General features: G+C 48.3%; 1 protein-coding gene across 1 annotated transcript in view; it reads right to left on the reverse strand.

Annotated features, from left to right (window-relative positions):
* Positions 1-26,746, reverse strand: part of LOC144100967 (ATP-sensitive inward rectifier potassium channel 12-like) — a 138,459-nt gene that overhangs the window by 109,032 nt on the left and 2,681 nt on the right. The window lies entirely within an intron of this gene.

Raw genomic sequence — 26,746 nt, forward strand, 5'->3', positions numbered from 1 at the left:
CTACGAGCAGAACTCGTTCACGTGCGCGAAGAGTTCTTTAATACGAGTTGCTTCTACGTGTACACCGCCCAGACTCAAGCCGCTGTAACACGACGTTTGCTTTGGTTAGTAAAAAATATGCATTGATAGGCCAATAGGATGAGTTGGCTGCACACAGTAATAGTGCAAAGGCAGCTAAGTCAAGCGGGCAACCCAACATAGCTCACTATAGCACCGGCGGAAAGAGGGAAAGAACTATAGGCAGCGCTGAGCAGCGGGCGAGTGAGACGGACAAGGCGCGGCCCGACAGCTGATGCGAGTGAAAGATAATTTCCGTGCCTTCGAGGCGCATTCCGCAGAGCAGCGCACCCTGTTCCGTCCCAACGGGGAAAACCGGTCCGCACCGGTTTCCGGCAGGGTTCCGGCGATTTGCCTTATCGATTCCCTTCCTCTGTTTCTATTCAATCTCTCCCTTCTACTGTGAAAGGTGGGGTAAGGTGTGCTTTACCCCGGTAATGCTGATCGCACCCTTTGTTTGATTGTGTGTCTGCATTTGTTCGTAGGAGCACCGCTAGGCCTATAGCATGTTCCTGGTCGAGTAGTTTCCTTTCTGGGAATCTGCTTGCCGTGGAAATAAGAGACGGCTTAGCCCGGTGGTTCAGAATCCTTCTAGTGCCGACAAACCCCAACGGCTTCCGAAAGGTGCTGAGAAACCCTGTGTCGGCTTCCGTCCCTTCCTGCCTGATATGAATGCCAAATCGAGTAAGCATTTGCACAGCCCCCTGTAAAATTCCCAAATGTAATTAACAATGACTTCCTCTAAAGTGAAAGCCCGCTAGAGAAATTTATAGCATGACAAGTCCCAGAATTGAGTGGTGGGGGTTGATACGCGCATGAGGTTAGGCTCTCGGCCTGGGTATCCAAATAGCATCCGCATCACATTTGGGAGGTGCAGGGTTCGATGATTCCAAGTGCCGCTGAGTACCCACCGGCTTTCAAATCTGTACAAGATTTCACCCGGCCAGATGTACGGCTTTTCTGGGACGAAATGCTTTAAAAAAAGGTCTCAGACAAATCGGCCAAGGGTTCCGCGGAGACTACTATGGGAACCCCAGTCCCAAACTAATGTGCACCAGGCATTTGGCAATAGGCCTGGTTACTGAACATTCGAAGAAAATCGAGTTCACAACGTCTGCGGGTTTTGAACCTAAATATTTAAATGTCTCGGATATACTTGCTGTTTTAACAGGCAAAAATAACAGAAGGGTTTCGACAGCGTTCTGTTTGCTCAGGCTTGGTATTTGAAAGGTGTCAAGTCGCCGTCACTGATGACGTCAAAGAAAAACAACGCTAAAGTAGTGTAGTCACTGACATGGTCGCCGACTGTGGGCCACGAGCACAAAGTGTGCCCACATAACAAACGTGGAGCTCCGGAAAGATTTATCGACAGACGAGCGACTGCGATCGTTCGACATCCGAAACAATGCTATCACAGGTGGAACGTCAGCAAAGTTCCAGCGCATGTGTCCAGGACTAGATGAACACTGGCGCAGTAGGGTCGCCGTCTTCCTGTTTGTGAAGCACAGGAGTGGGATGCCCTGAGCAGGAGTGCACGTATGAACGCTTATAGTAACGGACTGCAGTGCAAGTCTTTTGCCGCAAACAAGAGCGCTGACTTCAATGTCCACCTACTCGCACCACTCTGCGAAGTGACAGCGGCGAAGTTACCATCCTGCAATCCATACTTCGAGCCCGAGTCATCGCTTTAAGTTGTAGGCCCATCACGCGGAGACAGGTACACCGAACAGAGGCTGGCCGTGCACGTACAGCCTTTGTCAAAAGTTTAGAGTCCACGGGGTTTTGCTCCTAGGCCACACCATGTGGCTGGTTATGCTTCTCCGAAGGTTACAACTTCCAAGGATAAAGCAAAAGCCTGAGTATACGTGGCTTGGAACCAGTGTTCCAAGCCACGTAACGCGTTACAAGTAACGGCGTTACCGGTAACACGTTCCTTTTTCCGGTAACTTAGAAACGTACTCGTTACCATTTCGGAACTGTATCGGGTAACCTACCTACGTTAACGTTTTTTGGTAGCGTGAGGTGACACGTTACTAGTTGCTTCTTATTCCATTTGGTTTATGGTTTAAGGGGGTTTAACGTCCCAAAGCGACTCAGGCTATGAGAGACGCCGTAGTGAAGGGCTCCGGAAATTTCGACCATCTGGGTTTCTTTAACGTGCACTGACATCGCACAGTACACGGGCCTCTATAATTTCGCCTCCATCGAAATTCGACCGCCGCGGCCGGGATCGAACCCGCGTCTATCGGGCCAGCAGTCGAGCGCCATAACCACTCAGCCACCGCGGCGGCTTCTTATTCCAATTGTCGCCCCCTCCGCCCATTTTTCAAAAAAAAGAGCGCAGAACACCTAAAGTGATGTTGCAAATAAACAAAATGTACAGGTGCTCTCGACGACCCTTGGTGCATGCCAGAAAACATCTGCCCTTGACGACGTGTCCAACTAAAAAAAAGAATAACCATGAAGCACGAAACACGTGCATGAACACGCATTCACACACTTGCCTTCAGCTACCTCCCCTTCCCAAACCACTCACACACACAACTCTCTACAGAGTGGAAGCATGCCAAGCATTTTGGAAAATCAATTTTTTCAGAATTACTGTAAAGCTGTTGAGAGTTCAGCAATGTTTTCTATGTGAAGTTAGAATTAATGATGAAGTGTCATTTTGTGTTTAATGTCACATTCAGAAAATGGCTTCACCATGTGCCACATAGTTAGAAGCCATCACATGTAACTCTACAGGCAACTTTAGGCCGCTATAACATTGCTAAGCTCCTGCACATTTGTGCAATATACGCTCGCTAAATCTCGATTTCGGGTAAAACCGTTGTTTGGGATAGAAGGTCTATGTGAAATATGAGCTTTATAAAATTGTTATCGTGAGTTCTTGCAGCTAAGATACACTAATTAAAATTTATGGCCGTGGAGTGACGGAAAGTAGCGTGCGGTACTTTTTTTTCGGTAACGGTACCGCGTTACCTTTTTTGTAGCTAACGTAGGGCGGTAACGCGTTCCTTTTTGTTAGCGTAACAAGTAACGCATTTAGTTACTTTTTTTCGGTAACGTCTACAACACTGCTTAGAACTTTTGAAAAAGGGTGTACGCCAGCTCAAAGTGCAGTGAATGGTAAATTTATAGGGGGGTAGAGGGACGGCCCCCATCCCATAAGCGAGAAATTTTCTATAAAAACATGACAAAACACTTTTTTTTAGCCGTTGAGAGAACCACATATGCATTGTGGAAATAGGGTAGCACCCGCCCAACCGCTCCCTCCAAGCAACACTCATAAAACCGCCTCTGTCAAAGCCGACAGGTATCCGCCGCGGTGGCTCAGTGGTTAGAGCGCTCGCCTACTGATCCGGAGTTCCCGGGTTCGAACCCGACCGCGGAGGCTGCGTTTTTATGGAGGAAAAACGCTAAGGCGCCCGTGTGCTGTGCGATGTCAGTGCACGTTAAAGATCCCCAGGTGGTCGAAATTATTCCGGAGCCCTCCACTACGGCACCTCTCTCTTCCTTTCTTCTTTCACTCCCTCCTTTATCCCTTCCCTTATGGCGCGGTTTAGGTGTCCGCCGATATATGAGACAGATACTGCGCCATTTCCTGTCCCCAAAACCAATTATTATTATTATTACCAAAGCCGACAGGCTAGAGAGCCTACCTACTGGTCCTACTGCCACTGGTTCAAACGTGGTCACGTAATGTGTGACGTCAGAAAAAAACGCTGAATGCCTGGGGTCAATCATTATCAGTGAAAAAGTTGTCACGTGACGTTCGATGTCCGCTTACAACGGATGGGTGAACGCAGAGAATTCCACTGTCACTGATGCCAAGGCAACAATACATTATGTTTCGTGTTACAGAATTTGCGTGTGTTCGCTGGAACCTATTGTAGACGCTGGCAAGGATGCACTGTGACGTCTCGACGTCCCAAAATAAAGGCTAGCCGCATTTTCAGGCAGGTAAGTAGGCGAATGTCGGTAAGTACGGAAAACTGCGCGAAGAAAACGAAAACATATGGACCAGTAACGATAACTATAAGAGTACAGGGAAGACGTCGAAACGTACAGTCAAGAGAGTACTAAGACGTCAGAGAGAGCATGCCGTCGCTCACGGCAACTACGCCACAAACTCGGGAAACATCCCAAACCCAGCTATCACTGTGAAAAGGTCACGGTACGCGCCCCAACGCCATTTCCTGCGAGTTCTTAATTGGTTTTTGGGGAAAAGAAATGGCGCAGTATCTTTCTCATATACCGGCGGACACCTGAACCGCGCCGTAAGGGAAGGGGTAAAGGAGGGAGTGAAAGAAGAAAGGAAGAAAGGGGCGCCGTAGTGGAGGGCTCCGGAATAATTTCGACCACCTGGGGATCTCTAACGTGCACTGACATCGCACAGCACACGGGCGCCTGGGCGTTCTGCCTCCATAAAAATGCAGCCACCGCGGTCGGGTTCGAACCCGGGTACTCCGCATCGGTAGCCGAGCGCCCTAACCACTTAGCCACCGCGGCGAGTAAAGGATGTCCTGCGAGGCCAGAACTGGGCTTCCAAGCGACCTCCCCTCGAGGGAGGTCGCTTGGACGCGACTTTCCTCGACGAAGGAAAGTAACCGACGCGACTTCCGCACACTTTTCGTAACGCATACTCAGTGCCAGAATTGTCCTTTCGACATCCTTCCCTCGTCTATAACACCGTTTTCCGGCACTTCCTCAACTCAAGCCTTGAATCTCGATTACCGGGCTATAAAAACCGCAGCTTCCAACAAAGCGCCTTGATGGAAGCATCTGCATACTAATGAACCATAGCACGTCACACCCGCGCAGCCGACGCGGTGCGGACAAACGACAAAACGCGACAAGAATAAATTATTCTTTGGCAGTGCGCCCGTATAGGTAGTTATAGCTGGTGCTTTAGGAGCACGGCCGAGAGTTCGTTCGCTAAAAACCACTCGTTGACACTTTGTTCCTTTTGTGCTTTCTTTTTTCTTGGCGCAGAGGGGGGGTGGGTGTAGATATTGTTTTATATGAATACTCTCTGCTGTAATTTACTGAAAAGCACATGTATACGACAACTGCGTCTTACGGGTGCTCATATATATGGGGCAGAAAAGTGGAGGCTAAAGAAAAGGATTCAACTTAAGTTAAGGACAACGCAGCGAGCCATGGAAACAAAAATGATAGGTGTAACGTTAAGAGACAGGACGAGGGCAGAGTGCGTCAGAGAACAAACGCGAGTTGACGATATCCTAGCCAAATCAAGAAGAAATTGACATTGGTAGTGTATGTGATGCGAAGACAATACAACCGACGGTCGTTAAGGGCATGGGAATGAATTCCAAGAGAAGGCAAGCGTAGCAGGGAGCGGCAGAAAGTTAGGTGGGCCCCGCCGCGGTGGCTCAGTGGTTAGGGCGCTCGACTACTAATCCGGAGTTCCCGGGTTCGAACCCGACCGCGGCGGCTGCGTTTTTATGGAGGAAAAACGCTAAGGCGCCCGTGTGCTGTGCGATGTTAGTGCACGTTAAAGATCCCCAGGTGGTCGAAATTATTCCGGAGCCCTCCACTACGGCACCTCTCTCTTCCTTTCTCCTTTCACTCCCTCCTTTATCCCTTCCCTTACGGCGCGGTTCAGGTGTCCAACGATATATGAGACAGATACTGCGCCATTTCCTTTCCCCAAAAAACCAATTATTATTATTATTATTATAATGAGACTACAAGAAGTTTGCGGGGATACGGTGGGAGCATCTGGCAAAGAACGGGCTTAAATGGAGAGATATCGGGGAGGCTTTTGTCGTGAAATGGGCATAGTCACGATGATAATGAGTGAAACAAAATCATTTGCTTTGAAATAGGAGTAAGTAATTTAATTATCAATTCTCTGCAGTAATAGAAAGTTAAAGAGGACGCGGCAGATAAAATGGTAAATTTAGTAAAAATATACGACCTTTTTTTTTTCGTGATCCTCGAGTGTTCACCTGTCCCATGACGAAAGATTACCGCGGACTACGTAGTATAAATTTTGAAAAACGTCGTTTTTTTTTTCCTCATTTGTGGCCATCAGAAACTGCCAGCAAATTCCGCTTATAATGGTAACGGCGCATCGCGGATTCCGCATATTTCCGATGAGCGATCACTTTGTACGCCAAACAGAAAGGAGTAAAAAGACAGTAAGCTGTCGTCTAGCGCACACCCTTTTGTATGGTGCTAGAGGACAGCTTACTCTTTTTTTACTCCCATATAGGAGTATTCGTGTCTAGAGTGTAACGCAGCGAAGAGATCAGAGCTTCCCCCGGTAGCCACGCCGCATTTATCTGGCCGAAAGCAAAAGCATACGAGGCGATGAGGCAAACAATTAAGGGATTAAACTTTAAGCTCGATAACCACAGCTCTCACTTTTTCTGCGATTGCTATCGCTCATCCCTTCTGTACTTCGTTAACAAATGTCAGTATAATGATGCTGTTTGCTGCAAATCAGTCCTGAGGCGGCGAGAAGTACAATAGAGCTGTAGATTTTTCTATGTGCACCCGCAACAGTTTATTTAATGGTATTTCTGTAAAAAACGTTTTCGTGCAAGTATGTATGCTGGAATATTGATTAAATATTTTTATTTTCATGAGCACTGCTCACCTAAAAAAATCTAATAGCTTTAGTGCACAGAGGAGGCCTTTTTGAAAATTCTGGCAAAAAACTTGCGCACTTTGTTGCTAATCACTTAACGCCCTGTAGAAATTACTCGGCAACTATAACAGCCAGGTTAAAAAATAATTTTTAAATCTACATAAAAAGTTGCACATATGTGCCAAACTTGGTTGCATATCCAAGTCGGAAAAAAAAACGACAGAACCATGTCAAAAAATACGGCAACTTTTTTTTTGTCGTTTTGTCGTAACGACAAATTTTTGTGGTATTTCTCTGTAGTAGTGTAGTTTTCTGTAGCTTATAGCTCTGTAGTATATTTCTGTAGTAACCACACAAAAATCTGTTGTTATGCACAATTTTCCATTGTTGCTACAAGTTCATGGGCAAGAAAGAACATAACAGAAAACGTGTTGCGGCGACAGAAAATTTCGTGTTGTGTTTTTAGACTGGGAATTCACACGTAAATAACCTAAAAAGTTTTAATTGTCGCCCTCACGTTTCAACTTATTCACACAAAGTAAAGTGCGTATATATCCATGCTAGGAAGCGTTACAGTTCCTCTCTGTTAGGCTCTGAGATCGGCGGCGTTTCACAGTGCGCTCGGGATTTTACACACTCGCTTGTCGGGAAAACTCGCACGTGTACGCGAAATAAAAACGCTAAGCCGTACGAGTTTGAGTGCACTGAGTGTCTTACGGGGCTCCACTGCGACGCATAGCAACCAGCGGCACACGCTCAAGGGCACCGTCTCGTTTGTCAAGTTCACGGAAAGACGGGCGTCCGCGGGCAGCGAGCCGAGAGCGTTGTCACTACTCTATACCACTACTGCATTTCCTTGCTTAGATAGGATCAATATAGCGACTCCAAGTCCGCAGGCCATAGAGTTTCGTACTATTAACAAGAGGGAAAGCTGGCGGCCCTGCACCTCAGCCACCATGGGCGCTCAAAGCATCATGGGGCGATGAGCTACTTAGCGCGGGACAGTCGGTTTCTTTCAGGAACAGAGAGTGGCGTTACTGAGATGTGCCATTCAGTACATGGCGCGCCCCGCGCGCAGACTTTGGCGCGAACGTATAGTGCCCAAAAGAGATAGTAGCGAAAACGCAACAGCACACCACGGCACTAACAGGTTTCTGTTCACAGAAATGCCATTAAATAACTTCTTAAAGCGTTTAAGCAACGTCTTTTTAAACATATTTCTTTTAAAATTGCGCCTGTTAAGCACGAAATATTGGATTTTGTGGTGTATACAACATTTGGCCAATAGGAGAGCAAGCAATCTCTTATTTTGGGCAAACTTTGGATTCACGTGCTTTTCTGCTCGTTCGTTGCAATTTATAGACAGGATATTGAATGTTAGGGCATTCTTGATCATAGAACAACGTTTATTTTTTTCATTATTTTTTGGACCAAATGTTGTGGTTCTGCAGTCGGTAGCTCACCGGCCCATGATGCTTAGAGCGCCCACGGTGGCTGAAGTTAGTTTGAGGAAGCTCCATGCAAACTCCCATAGGCGGGACGCCAGCTTTCCCTTCAGGTAATAGTAAGAACACTGATCTCCACTAGGCGGCTGGATGCCGCATCGGGCGCCCGAAAGTGAAGCCACCGGAAGTTGGGCGGCATGCCCCGGAAGTCAGGCTTTGGCAGCGCACGAACTTGGACCACAGCACGGTTTTTCGGTTATATGGAGTTAGCTTGAAAGCACGTCTGGAAGGTAAATGGCACACTAAAGCGATAAACATCAACTGCCATCGATGAGAAGAGAGATCGTCCGCCACCAACCCGAAACTGAAACAGCGGCAGTTCGAGTGTCAGGATTTCCGCGGCATTGCCTGTTCTTTGCTACACGAAACTTTGTTTTTAAAATGACCTAGACTCATCGCCATTCCACTAATTGTCCTAATTATGCCCGGAAGACAAAAACCAGATAAGAACACGGTGTTTAATGAACGTACCCCTTTGCCGCGGCAGGGTGAGACCTGTATGCCTGTTTACTTCGGTTTCTCTAAAATTACAGGGTTCCCGAAACAATGTACACACTTCTCGCGTTTAGCTTGCTTATAACTTTGATATTACAGTAGACTTTACACGAAAACAACGCGAAAAACTGAGGACGGACGGGCGAAAGACGCGACTTTTTGCGTTGAAATAAGCAGCAGACACCGAACTTCCGGTACATGCCACCGAACTTCCGGTGGCTTCACTTGCGCCCACTTCGGAAAGCGGGAATGCGGCATCCAGCCACCTAGTGGAGATCAGTGAGTAAGAAACTTTATGCCGCAGCCCCATGCGCAACCCTTCGCCTACACTTGAGGCAGCCATTATGGTAACTCCTACTGATAGCCAGCCGCTACTTAGTGGGCCAAACACAAGGCATTAAGCATAGTTTGCGTTTGGGCTAGTTGATTGTTTAACACCGGAGTAAATTTCAGGCGCTGCATAGTTTTACAAGAAAAAAAAAGATATTTACTAGAAGCGATTCTTCTTTCGTTATGCTCAGCGTTTTCGTTGTCTTCATGCCAAGAATAAACCTTCAGTTGGCACTGTGCGCCTAACTGTGTTGAACGTCTTCCCTGGCTTCTCTTTTTCTTTCTTGCGGTTGTTCTTTCCATTGGCGCTTCTTTGCTTGGACGAAGCGACAGGAGTGTGCGCTCTGCTGTGCAAAATTTTTTTCAGGAAACGAAGCGACTCCCATTCTAATTTCTTTTTCCCGCTCTCAGTCAGTACGACATTGAAACATTACAGGCATTGTATACTGTTATGCACATTAGGCCATTATCCCGTCCTCGATCTCCAAGTTAACAGGACCCCTGTCCTTCCGTCTTCCAATCTAGCAGCCTGCATGCTATTACCACTCCTTTTCCCGTCAAAACTTTCCTGTATCCAGCAATTAGCCGCCTGTGTCTTGGCCACTCCCCCGTAGTGGGTATGTGCCAGCAACGTCTGAGGCCTTCCTTCCTACCTATGCAGCACCTCAATTTACTCAAGTGCAAATACAAGGCGCACTAAGCAGGGAACAATGTCCTTTTCAGATTACGTAGCTGCAACCGCCATACCATAATGACCGCTTTAATCGTGAAACCGAAAATTGCAGACAACATTTCTGCAACATCTTCCGTTCTTTTCGGGGTCAGGCTGCTCAGAAGGGCAAAAACTTACTAGCGAAACAAATTTAAACGCTTGTCGGAGCAATGAGTGAATTTCGCGCCTCTTTCCGTGCTAGCATTTTTGCGAAGACCAGCACCTTGTTGACGCCAGAGTTAGCAGAAGGCCATCTTTGAGTTTTTACGTACCGCCTTGCCCAGGATGAGACAAGGGAACGCGATATCACATCTAATGCATTCTACCGGACCGGATTTGAGTTCTCTATAATGTCCTGTGTATCTCGTACGGTGCAGACTGCTAACGTCAACAGCTCTCACGTTAAAGCAGTATAGACAACTGACTTTTGGGTGCATGTTTTCTTGTTTGTAATGATGCGTAAGGCATTATTATACATAGTTTACCACCTGGTATTCTCCTACGACTACTAAATAATTTATAATGGCATTTCTTCATCGTGTTGTTCCCGCTTCAACAGCCGAACGAGGAATGTGACGTCAACGTGTGCTTACAGGTCACGTGAGACAGGAAAACAATTACAATGCAATCGCTGATTCCACATTCGTTGCCAATGCGGCCCTTGAGGATGGCTGGCTTCAGCACACGTACAGTAAATCAAAACGATCAAGCAGCGATTTTATGGACGTTTTTCCATGCCTCACGTGGCACAAAAGCACACTCTGACGTCACAGCCATCGTTCGGATGCTGAAACCGAAACCGAAACAGCATGAGAGAAAAAAAATTCGATTAGAAATTATCTAGCTGTTGTAGGCGAACATCACATGGTGATTCATGCGTAGTAGTGTCTTCCGCCTCATTGTAGAGAAGAAAAGACGCCACCAAAATTAAGTGACTATACTCCTAAAATTCCCAGAAGACTATCAAATCTCCGCCATATCACAAAAAAAATGCACTCACCAACACGTCCTTCGACGGCAGCTAATCAGAGACGCAGTAGACTTGCTTTAGGATCTCTCACTGCGAAAGCTAGTAGCACTAGCAAAACAATTAAGTAGACATTTCAGTGTGGGAATATGCCGCAATACAAAGAAACGTCAGAAGTTTAAAACGCTTTTCCTACATTTCCACTGCCTCTTATTTATAGAGACGTTCTACACAGGCACGATAATGAATTACTGCATGCGCAAAATCGATTTGACTGCTTGGTACACGCCCCCATCTCAAGGAATTTTACACGCTGACATAACATAAATCGCGAAGAGGCGAAATATACTGTTCTTGATTTATGTCAGCGTGTAAAATGTCTTCATATGGGGGTGTGTACCAACTCCGGCTACTGATCCGGAGTTCCCGGGTCCGAACCCGACCGCGGCGGCTGCGTTTTCATGGAGGCAAAACGCTAAGGCGCCCGTGTGCTGTGCGATGTCAGTGCACGTTAAAGATCCCCGGTTGGTCTAAATTATTCAGGAGCCCTCCATTACGGCACCTCTCTCTTCCTTTCTTCTTTCACTTCCTCCTTTATCCTTTCCCTTACGGATTATTATTATTATTATTATTATTATTATTATTATTATTATTATTATTATTATTATTATTATTATTATTATTATTATTATTATTATTATTAAATATACTGTACCCGCCGCGGTGGCTCAGTGGCTAGAGCGCTCGGCTACTGATCCGGAGTTCCCGGCTCCGTTCACAGACGGCGATTGAGTTTGATTCTGGCCTGAAAGTACTTCGTACCTAATTGCATTAGTGAACTTTTTTTTTTCATAAGCCTTACAACAGAAAGAATTAAAGCGTTACAGTATTCAGCGACAGTTGTGACTACATAAATAGTTAGCTTAACAATCAGTCGAGTTTGCCCGGGTTTAGCCACCAGACGACAGCTCCTCAATCACGAAGTTAGAATGCTACTCCCTAAAACTAATTCTGTCATCTAGATTCCAGGCCAGATCGAAAGCAACTTGCAGAATTACAAGTCGTAACAAGGACCTAATGCAGTGATTGCACTGAACAGTGCTATTTCTACTATTCAGCCTGTACATATATATTGTGTAAATAGTTTCTGTGTATATTACCTCTCTCCTTATCCTCTCTTCCTGTCCCCTCGCCTCTTTCATTTCTCCATTCTGCCTGCTATCCTTTATTTCCGCTGCCCCAGCTCAGATGCTTCAGTATAAATGGAACATGCCGGGGCTATCTAAAATCTTTTCCTTCATTTTAATTATTATTTTAATAAACCACTTACTACTACTACTATTTCGCAAAAAGTGGAATTGACAAAAACAGCAGCTCTCTTTGTCCTTGTGAATGCTCTACCACAGATGCAACAATGAATGTAGTAGTCGTGGCAGCATACGTTGTAAACCTCGTATCTAAACTGGCCACCGAGTTATTAACCCTAAGCGGTACAGCCACCCCAAAAGCCTGCTTCTAAGAACAAGGCTGTCGTTAGCAGGTCGTTGGTGTCTCTGAAAGGCAGGGGAGGAAGAGGGGGGGGTTGCATAATGGAGGCCATTGCTTGAAGACGCAAGCTGAGGCCAGACGCACGGCCAATCTGCCAGAGCAGCGGAAAACCAGAAGCAGCGCAGATAACGGAACAAAGACGAACGCGGGCTGCTATCGTCAAACCCATTAGCAGCGGCCTCTTGACGCCAGTCCGGGGCTTCTGCATCTTCGTGCTTTAAAAGCAAACTCGTGTACTGCGCCTTTCAGATAGACCCCGCGGTTAAGCTCCTGGGACAGACGGTGCCACCGCAATTACTGCGCAGTCGGCTAATTGCCGCGAAATGGCAGGAAAGGAGGGCTCTTCCGACCCCTTGATAAGCGTTATCATCCGGCGCAATCTACATTCGCGCGCGCGCAATCGGAGAGCGCGGCGATTGTTTGGGGGCAGCGGGGACAGGTGTGCAACGAAGAGGCAGACTCTCGGCTCCTCACCCGCCGCGGTGGCTCAGTGGTTAGGGCGCTCGGCTACCGATCCGGAGTTCCCGGGTTCGAACCCGACAGCGGCGGCCGCGTTTTTATGGAGGAAAAAACGCTACGACGCCCGTGTGCTATGCGATGTCAGTGCACGTTTAAGATGCCCAGGTGATCTAAATTATTCCGGAGCCCTCCACTACGGCACCTCTTTCTTCCTTTCTTTTTTCACTCCCTCTTTTATCCTTTCCCTTACGGCGCGGTTCAGGTGTCCAACGATATATGAGACAGATACTGCGCCATTTCCTTTCCCCCAAAACCAATTACTACTACTACTCGGCTCCTCCCAGCTGACGAACAGAAGCAAGTTTTGTTCTATTCCTCATGTAAGATTTTCCGCTCCTGCAATAGCCTGCGAAGGCTGGCAGTATCAATGAATGAATGAATGAATGAATGAATGAATTTTCGGAGACTGGTTTTGCTACTGAATTAGACAATCACACGTACTTTTTTTTCAACACTTCTCAGCCACCTCCGGGGCGATATATTCCGTTTAAGACACGTGAAGTGGACTCGACTGAAGCGTCTCTTCGTATAAACCGGAAGTTCGAATTAAGCGGGTTCGAATCAGCGAGACTTCGTTATAATGAGAAGGTTTCGCAATCGCTTTTTCCCAGTCGCGCATTTCCAGCTAGCTAATCTTCCTTCGTCTGGATTTAGTGTCGTTTCAGGAAAAACGAAGTTCTTGAACCGCATAAAATAACGCTACGCACCACGCACAACGTTTTGCTGTAAAACACACAAAGTGGCCAGACAATGGTACAGTGTGGGCTGCTGCATTGCATGAAGCTACCGTGTGTGTAATAACGACCGACGCATATTAATGAAGTCTCAGCTATAATATGCAGTTCGCGATTAAGTGTGTTCAGCGATAACGCGCATTGTCACTTAATTGCAATTTAAACTACGAAAATATATTTTGTTAAGCATTCTTTGCAGTGCCTGCTTTGCAGGACGTCTTGTATACGACGGCTGTATGCGAATCTTGAGAGAACTGCTTAATTTCCGCCCCTGTCACAACCATTCTGACAGTGCTGCGAGTTTTAATAATAAAAGGAAGGAGTGAACACTTACTGTAAACTGCGTATATTAAGCGGAAAAATTCACTCTGAACGAACACGGCTAGCAGTTTGAAGCGACGGAAAAAAAAACGGTACACAACTTATCTTCATGCAAACACACAAAGCGAAGGATCGAAGTGCCGTGGAGGATTGTCTCCGCAAAAAAAAAAAAAGAAAAATGTGCCGTATCGAAGTAAAGCCTATCACCGATCACGTAAAGTGAAAATGCGCTCACCATTAAACACTGCGTGTATTAGTATGACGGGAATTGCGTAGTCTTCTCACCGGCGCAAGCCCGCACCATCAGAATGAACACAAGCAGGCCGAACAGCATGTTTTCCAACGGCCGTACGACGCCCGCAGCTGACACGTAATGTTCAAATACCGTGGCTTTTTTTTTTTACTCCTTCCCCCACCAAGCAAGCAAACTGCTATCCCAAAAAACATTTTCTGCGTGGCCCGAGGAACGACGGGTGCGTCACGGAATCGCGACGAGTGATGTGTGTGACGGATGCGGTGCAGTGGAAACACTAGAACATCTGCTCCTTCGCTGCTCCGCGTTCGCCGATGCTCGTCGCGATATGCTCGCGGCCTATAGGGCGCAGGGCATACTACCAGACTCCATCAAGACGCTATTGTGGCCGCAGGGCAGTGCGCGCACTCGTGAGCGAACTTTGGTGAGCCTCTGTGCATTCCTCGAACACACGGGCTTGACGTCCCGTCTATTCTCCGTCAGGTAGTTACACGCAGTGACCGAACGCTCCGCGAGTTCTACCTTGAACGATTAATAACTGGACGCCCCACTCCAGTTGTAACCTACACAGTGCTGTGCGCGTGTGGTTTAATTCCTCTTAAATGAACTAATCACGCGCACAACCTGGACACATTTCTTATTGTGTAAATAGTTTGTACATATTACTTCTCCCCCTGTCCTCTATTCCTGTCCCCTCACCTCTTTCATTTCATTTCTCCATTCTGCCTGCTGTCATTTATTTCCGCTGCCCCAGCTCAGGTGCTTCAGTATCGATGGCAGATGCCGGGGCTAGCAAAAAATCTTTTCCTTCCTTTTTACTATTATTTTTAATAAAACCACTACCACCACCACCATGTGACGCATAATCCGGCGATGTTCATATACCGTGGCTTTTTGCCAACAATGCGTTGTACATACTTTGCGTCCTAATTTGTTGGCAGCGCAGAGCAATGTACAACTGCCGGCATTCAATCACAAGCACAGAAATGCCCGTATACAGTATACGTTGGGTTCTGACGCGATGTCCAGTACTGTTTCAGTACACTGAGGCCTAAAAACCGTACATCTTGGTTAATCACTCCCTCCTTTATCCCTTCCCTTACGGCGCGGTTCAGGTGTCCAACGATATATGAGTCAGATACTGCGCCATTTCCTGTCCCCCAAAACCAATTATATATGGTTAATCAAAACAGACTACTGTCTATAGCTTTAGTGTGAATGGCAAAACAATGAAAAGGTTTGTTTATGCGGTTCAACGTCCAAAAGCGACTTCGGCTACGAGGGACGCCGTAGTGGAGGGCTCCGGATAATTTCGACCACCTGGGGTTCTTTAACGTTCTTTAACATCGCGCAGTACGCGAGCCTGAAGCATTTCGCCTCCCTCGAAATGCGACCGCCGCGACCGCGATCGAACTCGCGTCTTTGGGGGCAGCAGCCGAGCACCATAACAATTAAGCCACCAAGTCAGCTGAAAAAGAAAAGGTGGAGGCCATAATCAGAAAATGCGTCAAACAGGCAGTTGGGCTACCCATGCACACAGCGACTGAGAAAGTGTTAGGTCGCGGTCTTCATAACACCCTAAGCGAGATTATTGAAGCGGTAACCGTCTCGCAGTACGAACGACTATCGGCCACACCAACTGGCAGACACATTCTGTCTACACTAGGCATAACATACGAACGACAAGGCGGACCCACAACTGACCTTCCCAAACATATACGCCAGCTTCTGGTCATTCCTCCACTACCTCGGAACATGCACCCAGATTTCCACGCTGAACGTCGTACAGAGAGAGCCAAATCATTAGGCAAACGCTTTCTTAATGATACCTCTGTGGTATATGTAGATGCGGCAGATTCTTCGGCTGACAAGATGGTAGCTGTGGTCACCACGGAACGTGGTACACTCATAACTGGGGGCACTATACGCACTCAGCACACACATGTTGGAGAAGAAACAGCCATTGCTCTAGCCATTGTGGGATCCTCGGCAGAAACCATTGTCAGCGACTCAAAATTGGCTATACGTAACTACACGTTTGGAAGAATCTCCCCACAAGCAGCACGGATTCTGCTAAATTATCAGCCCACGCGGCGCATTCGCCTAATCTGGACGCCTGCTCATGCTTCCCTTGCTGGTAATGAGGCGGCTCATAACCTAGCTCGAGAACTGTCCCGCCGAGCTGGGTCGTGCAGCCCACCCGCCCTATACTCTGGCAAGGACAGGTTGTTTTCTTACAGAGAAATCCTGCAGCACTAAAGGCTTGCAAGACTCAGATTCCCCCCAGCAGATAAAACGCTCTCCAAGCAACAGGCCAAAGCCTGGCGTAAACTTCAAACTAACACCTATCCAAATCCCCAATTGTGTAGCTTCTATTCGGAAGGACTCTACTCAAACAAATGCAAAAATTGTGATGCGAAAGCCGACCTAAATCATATGATCTGGAACTGCCCGCAGTCCCTACCCGCGAGTCACTTCATTACTGACTCTGCTCATTGGGAGGCTCTATTGCTCAGCCCCGACCCGGGGATACAGATCAAGCTCCTCCAGCTGGCTGAAGACGCCGCCGCTGCCCAAGGGATAGCTTAAACGGCGGCCGACTTCGTGTCGCTCCTCTATATCCGCTGGAAATGAAGTTTTACAACGGCGGCTAAAACTACCAAAAGCTCAACCTCAGACTTCGAGCACAACAGAGTACCCAGTCGGTGGTATTTTTTTCTCGTGCGCAGCACTGAACTGCTCAGTATTCCTTGCATAGAATTTTATCCATAATAATAATAATAATAATAATAATAATAATAATAATAATAATTGGTTTCTGGGGGAAAGGAAATGGCGCAGTATCTGTCTCATATATCGTTGGACACCTGAACCGCGCCTTAAGGGAAGGGATAAAGGAGGGAGTGAAAGAAGAAACGAAGAAGAGGTGCCGTAGTGGAGGGCTCCGGAATAATTTCGACCACCTGGGGATCTTTAACGTGCACTGACATCGCACAGCACACGGGCGCCTTAGCGTTTTTCCTCCATAAAAACGCAGCCGCCGCGGTCGGGTTCGAACCCGGGAACTCCGGATCAGTAGCCGAGCGCCCTAACCACTGAGCCACCGCGGCGGGTTATCCATGCGGCGCAAACATATTTTCAGACGTCAGTACCAGGCACGGTTAAACACTACACACAAGCGTGGAGAAAGAATTACATATTGTAGGAACGGAAAAAAAAAGGAAGGCTTGCACAGGTTGTTTACAACCTCGGAGGGGGCGAAAGGCGTCGTTAATTATACGCCACCGAAGCCTGCGCGCAAGAATTCGCTGAACGTGCCAATTACGGACCCATCGACGAGGCCTGGCACGGAGTGAAAAAAAAAGGCGCGATAAGTTGTTGCGCGCACGTGCACACGCACGTGGGACAGGAAACCTGAGAGAGGCGCACGCCTCTATGCGACCTTGTACGGATCTCAGAGTCTGTGCGTGTTTATGCATGCGGTGTCGATGAGAACCACCATCGCCATCAGAACGAAGGCAATAAAAAACTACTGCTGAACCTGGTTAAATAGCGAAAGCTGTGGTGTATCGGGCAACTATGGACGCGGCTTGGTGTCTGTAACGTTGAGTGCGTTCCGGATACTGGCTAGGCAGCGCACCCACCCTGCCACCCTGGCAGGTGGCAGTTAATGGTTGATCGCGAGAGGTTAGTCACCCAGTGAACGCTGCGACCTATTGCTACAGTGCCGCGCGTCTGCCCCAACGTCGTAAGCGCTAATGCATGCAGTCCACATCTCTCTCTTCCCACCACCACGAACCTCAAATCGCGATTGAGGCGTCCACTGCTCCAGGGAGCCAGTTATGCGCCTTACTTTCCTCAAAATCATCGGAGTCTAGAACGCTGTCAACGCCAACGGCAGTGACCACAATGAACGCCGACGGTATATAGCTTCAGTGCCGCGTTTCTCCTACAACGTTGTGAATGCGTAGGTTAAGGCGCGACTGAGGTGCCCACTGTCCCAGGACGCCAGTTATACACCTTTCTTTTACTTTCGAAGAACATTGAAGATTGGTTTTGAGGAAAGGAAATGGCGCAGTAACTCTTCTCATATATCGGTGGACACCCGAACCGCGCCGTAAGGAAGGGATAAACGTGCTTGGGCTGAAGGTCGTTCAAGGCCATTTCTCTGGCCTACCCAACGACTGCTTTACCTAGCGCAGTGAAGCTTTTCGCTTTAAACAGCGGCGAAAGGTCAGGCGACGGAGTCGGCGGCGGCCACACCTGCGCCGTGCGTGACGTCACTCGTGCTCCGACATACGCCGGCTCGCGCGAACCGCGGTGTTGACTGGCGTAGTGAAGCTTTTCGCTTCAAAAAGGGGCCCACAGAAGCCACGAACACTAGACGTCTTTAGTCCTGGCCTCTTGGCGCTGGTACCATACGTCATCGAGAACATGACCGATGGTCACAGCTTGGAATCTTGTATATTTTTATTTGTGTGTAGAGTACATTGCCGCCCTACCTATATATGCTTTCTTTCTATCACTTCCCACTTCCTTTCCATCTCCTCCCTTTTCTCTTGCTAGCCGTAGCTCAGGTTGCTTCAGGTTTCGATGGTGGATGCCGCAGGAAGCAATATCTTTTCGTTCCTTTATTTATTAATGAAGAGCCACTAATAATAATATCTTCTTGGAAGCGCCCCGAAAACGAGGACGTAGGAATACAATTACAAATAAAAAAATATTGAGTGAGTGAGTGGTTTTATTAAAATAATAATAAAAAGGAAGGAAAATATTTTTGCTAACCCCGGCATCTGCCATCGATACCGAAGCACTTAAGCTGGGGCAGCGGAAATGAAGGATACCAGGCGGAATGGAGAAATAAAATGAAAGAGGTGAGGGGACCGGAAGTGAGGATAGGGGGAGAGGTAATATACACAAACTATACGCGAAATTAAATGAGGAGCAATAGCTATGTTGTTTTCACCTATGCTTTCGACAAATTCGGATAACAACGTGTACGTCACGAAACGACGATTCGTTCAGTACTACCCGAATCCCTCTGCGACCAGTGGTTCGCCCGCCGCGGCCCTCCGAAGGTCGCCCTCCATTACGGTTTCGAGTACCAAACGTCGTCGGTACGAATCGCTCACACACACCAGGCTTCAACTCAACTTTGTGCGCCGAACCATGCCTATTCGTTTGGCACCACCCTGAACCCTCTGCGCCAAGCGGGTGGGCCACAATTTTGTCACCAATGGGGACCTCCAGGTGGCACCAGTCTCCACAATCGCTCGGACGGCACATATAGCGGAATGCCAGGATAGGTGTAAACCGGCCGCCGAGCCTGCCCGAAGAACTCGCCGCAGTGGCTCAGTGGTTAGCGCGCTCGGCTACTGATCCGGAGTTCCCGGGCTCGAACCCGACCACGGCGGCCGCCTTTTGATGGAGGCGAAACGCAAAGGCGCCCGTGGGCTGTGCGATGTCAGTGCACGTTAGATCCCCAGGTGGTCGAAATTATATTTCGGAGCCCTCCACTACGGCACCTCTTCCTTTCTTCTTTCACTCCCTCCTTTATCCCTTCCCTTACGACGCGGTTCAGGTGTCCAGCGATATATGAGAGAGATACTGCGCCATTTCCTTTACCCAAAAACCAATTATTATTATTAAAGGAAATGACGCAGTCATTGTCTCACATATCCCGGTGGACACCCGAACCGCGCCGTAAGGGAAGGGATAAAGGAGGACTGTGAGAAGAAAGGAAGATAGAGGTGCCGTAGTGGAAGTCCGGAATAATTCCGACCACCTGAGGATCTTTAACGTGCACTGACATCGCACAGCACACGGACGCCTTTGCGTTTCGCCTCCATCGAAACGCGGCCGCCGCGGTTGGGTTCGAACCCGGGCTCAGTAGACGAGCGCCTTAACCACTGAGCCACCGCGGCGGTTGCTAAAGATCCTCAGGTGGTCGAAGTCATCCCGGAGCCCTCCACTAGGGCACCTCTCTTTCCCTTTCTTTCGCTCCCTCCTGTATGCCTTCCCTAAAGGCGCGGTTCGGGTGTCCACCGAGATATGTGAGACATTTCCTTTCCTCCAAAACCAATTTTCAATCTTTTACCAAGCCAACGCAATTTCGAGGCTGCAAAAGCGCGAGTTCAGAGACCATTGCGGCAAGAGCAGTCCTTCAGAATAACTATTTTTTTCCAATGGCGGCGTCATGCGCATTGATCTGGTGCAGCAAGCTTACCAACGCAGAGCAGACACTGAAAGTCAAGTGCGCGTGAAGTGAGGTACCAACTGGAGAAACTAGCACACTTGGAAGCGACAACTTCCCTTTGCATGTACTCTCGGTTGGGTTTCGTATCTGTCTATCAGAGCAAATGCAACACGATGGCAAGGCCGGAAGGGCGTTAATCAATCCAAACCTGCTCCTCATGGATGAAAACACCTTTATCAGAGGAACAAAAAAAAAAAGAAATCTTCGAGGGTGGTCTCCAACTGGTCCAGAAGTCCATAGACTTGAGCTTCACATAATGCCCGATCCACCAGCCATTTCTGGCCGGCGGGCTGAGCGGTCCGTAAACCAGCCTCCCAGAAAGAATCAATGGGATTGGGGATAGGGGGTACTGCCTGTGAGGAAGGGCATTCCCACAGGTAGTGAAAAAATTCGCTGTGGTTGAAACTGGTTAACCCTGGTGAGAAGCGAAAGTTTCCTTTGCACGGCTACGTTCACCAAAGCCACACACACTGCCGAACGGATTCTCTGTGAAGTGTCGATGAAATGCCGGATGCCCGATGGGGCAGTTGCCACCTGCCACGGTGGGCAGACTATGATGACGTCAGTAGGCCACACGACCAGCACGTGAAACCGCGTGACACCTGTCACGTGATTGTAATGTCGCTGCCTCTCTTGAAAACCTAGCGTAGGGAAGCTTTCGATTCAAAAGTGTGAAGTTGGGCACGCCACAGGTGTTACAATGAGGGGGAAGCTGGGGTGAAAGCATGAGAGACGTATAAGGTGAAATAAAGCATCCCGACTGTAACTGTCGCCACGTAGCGCTACATAAGAGCGACAAGGTACTGTGAGGTGGTGGTAATGTCATTCGGCTGAGTTTGTGGTGATTTGATATGTAGAAAAACCGATGTGGCCTCTTGCGCGGGGTTGGGTGCCTGATCATCCGGAGTCCGGGAGGACAGTTCTTGGGCCAGCTCATAAACTCGCTCATTACCGGCGATCGAGGGATGCCTAGTAATCCACGACAGAGTAACCGTTCGGTCCAGAGACGTGACTGTGGCAAGAATGTGGTGTCAAGAAGTTATTCCGGTGCACTCCACTACGGCACCTCTTTCTTCTTTCACTCCCTCCTTTAACCCTTCTGTTATGGTGCGGTTAAGGTGTCCACCGAGATGCGAGACAGTTCACCATTTTCTTTCCTCAAAAATCAATCTTCACAGATGTTAGCACACGATAAAGGTCCTCAGGTGACCGATAGGATAGGATAGGAAAACTTTTATTGTCCAACAAAAAGAGGGTAGCCGAAGGGCTAGCCGCCTAGACGGCGGCCGAAGAATCTTGACTCTCGGCGGCAGCTTCGGCCAGTCGGACGAGTTGTAGCTGAGTCACCGGGTCGGAGCTCAATAGTAAGAACACTCATTGGTCTTTCGTCTTTATGCCTCGTCGTGACCGGAAACCATTCCGCCACCTTCTACAACGCCACTTATTCCGTTCTTATTTCGCTCACGGCGCGGTTGAGGTGTCCACCGAGAAGTGAGCTGCTGCGCCTTTGCTTTCGTCATAACAAATTATCATTTATACCGGGTGTTTGACAGAATAACCCGCCACGGTGGCTCAGTGGTTAAGGCGCTCGTCAATAGGGTGCCTCAATGCCAGCGCCGCCGTTCACCCTACTCGTCAACTGAGCCGGGCACTCGGACTCGGAACCCAACCGCGGCGGCCGAGTTTCGATGGAGGCGAAACGCAAAAGGCGCCCGTGTGCTGTGCGATGTCATTGCGCGTTAAAGAAAATGAAAATGCAAACTCAGCGCCGAGGTGGCTATGGCTCTGGTTATAGCGCTCGGCTGCTGACTTGAAAGGCGCTGGTTCGATCCCGGCCGCTGCTGCCGAATTTCGATGCAGTCGAAATTCTCGAGGCTCGTGTACTGTGCAACGTCAGTGCACGTTACAATGAACGTTAAAAGACCCCAGGTGATCGAAATTTTCGGATCCCTCTACTACGGCGTCCCTCATAGTCACAGTCACTTTGGGACAGTAATATTAATAATAATAATTGGTTTTTTGGGGAAAGGAAATGGCGCAGTATGTCTCATATATCGTTGGACACCTGAACCGCGCCGTAAGGGAAGGGATAAGAGAGGGAGTGAAAGTAGAAAGGAAGAAAACCCAAACCCCCAATTTTGAGAAAAGGAAATGGTGCGGCAACTGCCTCGCATATATCGGTGGACACCCGAACCACGCCGTAATGGATATATGCAGGAGGGAGTGAAAGAAGAAAGGAAGAAAGAGGTGCCGTAGTGGTCGTCTCCGGATAATTTCGACCACCTGGCAATCTTTAACGTGCACTGACATCGCACAGTACACGGATGCCTTTGCGTTTCGCCTCCATCGAAACGCGGCCGCCGCGGTTGGGTTCGAACCCGGCGGGCTCAGTAGAGGAGCGCCTTAACCACTGAGCCACCGCGGCGGTTGCTAAAGATCCCCAGGTGGTCGACGTTATTCCGGAGCCCTCCAACAAGGCACCTCTCTCCCTTCCTTCTTTCAATCCATCCTTTATGCCTACCCAAACGGCGCGGTTCGGGTGTCCACCGAGATATGTGAGAAATTTCCTTTCCTCAAAAGCCAATTCTCATGTTATCTTTTACCAGCAATTTCGAGGCTGCAAAAGCTCGAGTTCAGAGACCGTTGCGGCAGGAGCAGTCCTTCAGAATAAAGATTTTTTTTTAATGGCGGCGTCATGCGCATCGATCTGGTCCTGTAAGCTTAACAACGCGGACACTGAAAGTCTAGCGCGCATGAAGTGAGGTACCAACTGGAGAAACTAGCACTCTCGGAAGCGACAACTTCACATTTGTATGTGCCCACGGTTGGGATACTCATCTGTTCCTAAATGTGTGCATGCGTTGCGAGACCAAGAACCAGACACACGTAATGATTGGATAAACCAAGCACCTGAACATCTCGCTCCACCTGATTCAAGGCGGCCATGTGCTGTGCGATGACAGTGCATATTAAAAGAACCCCAGGTGGTCGAAATTATTTCGGAGCCGAATATTAAAATGTAAATCAATTTAGAACGTAAATCGGGAAAAAAACGCTTGGGCGACACCTCCTTCCTGCAGGCCTGGTCTTAACTGCCGACCGGTACTACAGTAGCGCCAGTTACACAGTATACGCTGGGCGCCGAACTTCCGGCCTGAGAAGACCGCCACTACTAAGCTAACTATCCAATTATTGCTGTCAACCGGGATGATATACACCACCCTTTGCAGACTACAATTTAACGGCAGTAATCGACGCACGATCTCGCGTATAGTACGGGGCCGTTCCGAGAGTTCCGTGAAGCCTTCGTTTTCTGGGGGCCACTGCCTATAAAAGAGGAACGATAGGATAGACAGTTACTTCTGCGCGATTGTGAAAGTGCTGATGTACGAGCGGGCGACTTCGAGCCTCGGAGGGCGCACATCACGCACTCGCACCGGCCTTCAGGCAGCGCCCTGGCATGTTCTAGCTGCATTTGCTTTGGGAATCGGTGATGTGATGATTTATTTTAACCACAACAAGGAAAATGCTCTTATTTTCAGCCCGCTCGATGTGCTCTGCATGGTTCGCTCGGTGTTCTGGCTCACTCGCTGTGCGGGTTCGTTCGGCGTCCTCGGGTTCACTGGGTGTGCTCGGGTACACTCGGCGTGGTCAAGTACGCTCGGCGTTCATTTTCTCCCAGCTTTCGGGACTGTTCACCTATCGGGACTGTTTACCTTTCGAGACTGTTCACTTTTGGAAACTGTTCACCTTTCGAGACTGTCCACCTTCTGGGACTACACCTTTCGGGACTGTTCAGCTTTCGGGACTGTTCAGCTTTCGGGACAGTTTAGCTTTCGGGACTGTTCAGCTTCCTACACTGGTCATTCTTCTAGGGTGGTCTGTTCTAGGACTGTCCCATTCCAAGGCCCTTCAGTGTTCGGAAAAGGTATTTTTCAAAGCTGCAATAAACAAGTCGGTCCTCAAAAACTGTTCTGCTTATTCTCCTGTTCAATGTCCTTCTCAGTTCTGTGTAGTATAGCGCCTGAGACGTGTTTGCATTGCTTATTTTGATGAACACTGAGCATACATGTCATGAAGAGATGACGCGCCTAGCAAGGGATACTTTCAAAATGATTACCGGTCATAGTAAACTGACAGAGGGCCTGCACATGCAGGCTATTTCTGCAGAAGTATTCTTTTGGCCAATAAGGCAAGATGTAGCTAGCGGGCCGACTGCTGCCTCCGCAAAGTCATCGGGACACATTCTTTCCCTGTACGCCTTATCGCCGCAGATTGGTGCCGGCACACACAGGAGTACAACCTGTAGTTCTATTACAAGTTTCCGTAGAGGAACGTAGAAAGAGTTTCGTTAATCCAATCTCACTTAATTTGAAATTCCGGTTTATTCGAACAGACGATTTATTATAATTATAATTGGTTTTGGGGGGAAAGGAAATGGCGCAGTATTTGCCTCATATATCGTTGGACACCTGAACCGCGTCGTAAGGGAAGGGTTCGCATAATTCTGAGGTACGTACAGTCGGCAGCAGAAATTCACGGGATGCGAATGTGCGGAAAGAAAAGTTAATTTGGTGCAGTCATGCAGGGGAATCGTCTGAAGCCCATGCGCGTATGCTGGGACGTTCATGGTAAATCTTCATGTGGTATCATTACCAGGCGACTGAGTCGCGTGGCGGCGCTACAGTATATCTGATCCCAAGCACGCGCATCCCGTAAACTTTTGATACCGACTGTACGTTGCGTGCCAAGACTTCGTTTATGCGGAAGAGCCGGATCAGGCAACTTTATTCCTTTCGAAGTTGTGGCAACGCTTTCTTTAATTCATATTTTACTCAACTGTGCATTCATTACGTCACGACAGGTGCAGCCGGCTCCTGCAACGGATGTCAACATCTCAAATCGCTTCTAAATAATTATCGTGATTCAGGTTTACGTTAAATTTCTGTAACCTTGGGAGGTGCTCGGTGTTATACTTAATTTCAATACCCTAGCTCAATGTCAACAGATGGACACTGTGAACCGAACCTGGCGCTCACGTTCAGTTACCACTATGTCGTGAACTCTTTCTCCCGCCAGTCTTTTAACCCCGTGCTGTTGGAAATATCGGTCCACAATAGGACGCCTCTACGAGGGGAAAACAGGCCGGCGCGGGCTATGCATGACGGGACTGTCGGTACTGCAAGAAATACGTTACGCTCGTTACACGAACATATTTCGTAACTTGCGATAAACTGCATTTGAGTTGAGACTTTGTAATATTACAGATTCTACTGCTTTCTGGAGTGGTTTATAACACTGATAGCTGTTAAATAATTTTTTTCCTTTGGTCATCGACTGCTATTAATCAGTTACTTTTGTAGCGATAGCTACATTACGGTAGCACTTCGAGTCTTCAGCGTGGCGGCGCCGCCACCCTGTGGCTGCGGCGCCACGCTGTCACGTGGTGCGGAGCAGCTGCCTGCGGCGCGGCGCCGTGGCTGATCACGTGGTTCGTCACGTGGCCAAGTTCCATTCGGCCAGCTGTAGCTATCGCGTTAATCCAGGTTTAACCAGAGCTAAACCACAGCCAATTCTTTCGGAAGACACTTTACAACCAGCTTTGCCGAATTCAATGCAGTGATGCCAATGGATATATTTCTTTCGTGGCACCCTGTGCCAGGAAACATTCACAGGGGCACCTAACTACATTATGCGCTGAAAATGGGACAGAATGAGCAACTGTTGATGCCCTTACCGGGCGTGACGTCAGCGCCAACGGATTAAAGGCAGGCTATCGTTGCGCTTTCAGCATACAGACTACCAAGATTAACTATAGTCCTGATATATAGAGTTCTCCTGATATACGTTTGGGTACTAATTTCTAGTTGTTTCTGTATAAATGTAACGATAATAGAAAATAATCCCCTAACAACAGAGAAAAAATTGAGGAAAGCTGTCTTGCAGTGGAGACTTGTGAAGGCGCTCGACCGATGCGCTCAGTGCGAACTCGTATCACCGGAGTCCCAGCTGGCTGGACGCGCGTTTATCTCTTGCGTCCCTCTGTTTTCTTATCTCCACTAAGGGCAGTGCATTGTTATCTCCAGGTCAGGGAGTAAGGTTGGTTCACATCTTTGCGAATACCTTGCTTCACGTATTCAGCATCCGGAGCATACGTTGTGGAAGTAGCGCGCCAGGATTTTTCTCGAATTTCTCCGCACATAAAGACACCTAAAACATCTACAGTCGTTCTAAAAGAGTTCAGTGGGAGCTAATGTAAAGATTCCATCCGTATAAAATTCCACGATATGTTGTTGTTATGCACATCATTCACTTCAAAGGAAACACAAGTTTGATTTTTCGATAATGTGCACAGTCATGCATTGAATGTTTCTGGCATTTTCATTTGTTGTGCATTTGTCTTTTTTAATACCTAGCGATGAGAATTATG

Source organism: Amblyomma americanum, chromosome 8 (genome assembly GCF_052857255.1).
Source record: "Amblyomma americanum isolate KBUSLIRL-KWMA chromosome 8, ASM5285725v1, whole genome shotgun sequence".
In the NCBI taxonomy this organism is placed as follows: domain Eukaryota; kingdom Metazoa; phylum Arthropoda; class Arachnida; order Ixodida; family Ixodidae; genus Amblyomma; species Amblyomma americanum.